General features: G+C 43.5%; 1 long non-coding RNA gene across 1 annotated transcript; it reads right to left on the bottom strand.

Moving 5' to 3' along the window:
- Positions 1-536: 536 nt before the first annotated feature.
- Positions 537-1,370, bottom strand: LOC135706418 (uncharacterized). The gene is made up of 3 exons (XR_010518167.1): positions 1,281-1,370; positions 969-1,020; positions 537-639 (listed from the first exon to the last, which is right to left on the bottom strand). It is a non-coding gene; the product is annotated as an uncharacterized LOC135706418 (long non-coding RNA).
- Positions 1,371-1,845: the final 475 nt, after the last annotated feature.

The following is a 1,845-nucleotide window of genomic DNA, read 5'->3' as shown; positions in this document are numbered from 1 at the left end:
TGATCTATGCCGAATTCCTCAAACGGTGGATCACATTATCTGCCACTGTCCGAAATACGAAGCACCAAGAACCCGCTACGACATCCCGGGAAGCATCAGCGATGCCCTCGGTAACGATTCTACCAGAATTACAGCCCTTTTAGCTTTCCTGCGGGAAGCTGAGCTGTTCGATCTAATCTGATCACCTAACTCACCATCATCATCATCACCACCATACCAGATCACACTCGGAACCAGAATCTCACAACCAACCACCCACATCAGCAACTATACAGACCAACGCAACGAAAACGGAATTCTCCAACAAAATGACAGAATTAAGACAGCCACTAAGCAACTAAGGGACCCCACCCTCGGAGGTTCCCTTCCAGGGCCACCAAATTAAAAACTCCGTGGCTAAAAACTCTGTTTCCGGAAATCTCCTCTGGGATCCAAACTATGTTGTTAGGGTAATTTCCCTCTGGAATTCCCACCCCCCTCAAATAGGGGATTCCCCATCTGGGATTCCCAGAGACGAACCAGCCCAAGGCTGAAAGTCTCTTTAATAAAGAAAAAAAAAAACAAACTATTCAATACTTACCTCTATTCAACACCTCCCTCCGAACACCTCCCTTAATCCGGAATTTTGGAAGCAGCCGGCTGAAAAAAAATTACAAAATCATCAAAATTTGGGATCTGTTGTTTAGAATTTGTAATTATTTTTCAAAATTGATCCGCTGGAGGAATCGGGATGAGTAGTTAAACATCCTTGTTGATGACAGTAAGGATGCTTAAATCCGCCGCATTCCTCCAGCGGACAAATTTTTGGAAAATAGTTACATCAAAATTGATCCGCTGGAGGAATCCGGATGAGTTAAACATCCTTATTAATGCGTTGCATCAGTAAGGATGCTTAACTCAGTCAAATTCCTCCAGCGGATCAATTTTTAAAAATAATTACACTTAATAACAAACTGTTCAATACTTACCTGTATTCAATTTCCCATCGCGAACACCTCCGGAATTATTGGAAGCAGCCGGCTGAAAAAAAATTACAAAATCCTCAAATTTTTGGATCTGTTTGTTAGAATTTAAGCATTCATTCTTACTTATGCAACGCATCAACAAGAATGTTTAACTCATCCGGATTCCTCCAGCGGATCAATTTTGAAAAATAATTACATCAAAATTGAACCGCTGGAGAAATTCGGATGAGATAAACATCCTTACTGATGCAACGCATTAATTTTTTAAATTAAAAATAATAACACTAAATATAACAATAATAATTTAATACTTACTGTTAATGCTCCTACTTCCCTTCGCGACTCGGGAAATGTAATTAGCGCACCGCAAACACCGCAAAGGATTCACCGCTCCGTGCGCTCAGCCATCTTGTCTGGTTTGTTTATAAACAAACCAGACAAGATGGCTGAGCGCACGACAAAAAAAAACACACCAATTTAAAAACGATCAGTCTTCAAGTCGCCCAATGTCAAATGACGTCACTTTTTCGCCGGCAATTCGTGTGGGCACCCACATACAGCGGGCTAGTCGCCCACGGCTCGCCCCCGGACCGCTCGGCGGACGGGGCGGACTTGGGCGACTCGAACCTCGCGGCGCCGCTTGGTCCAATTTTGGTCGCCGGCGCGCCGGGGGCGACCATATTTGCAACATTTGGGCGCCTGAGGCGAAAACGATACCTGTCAAAAAACTGATCGTTTTAGCCGCTTTGGTCGCCTTTTGTCCGCCCCGGCGCACTAGCCGGCGGCTGTAGTTTGTGCACCACCATTTTCTTTCTTTTTGCGATTTTAATAATAAAAAGTAAATAATGTTGAACCCTTCAAATGACTTTATTTAAAACTC

The sequence above is a fragment of the Ochlerotatus camptorhynchus genome, unplaced genomic scaffold (assembly GCF_037179485.1).
Source record: "Ochlerotatus camptorhynchus isolate MF236.1 unplaced genomic scaffold, CSIRO-AGI_Acam_v1.1 ptg000277l, whole genome shotgun sequence".
Lineage (NCBI taxonomy): Eukaryota > Metazoa > Arthropoda > Insecta > Diptera > Culicidae > Ochlerotatus > Ochlerotatus camptorhynchus.
Note: the sequence above shows the minus strand (reverse complement) of the source record. Positions and strands in the feature narration are given on the sequence as shown.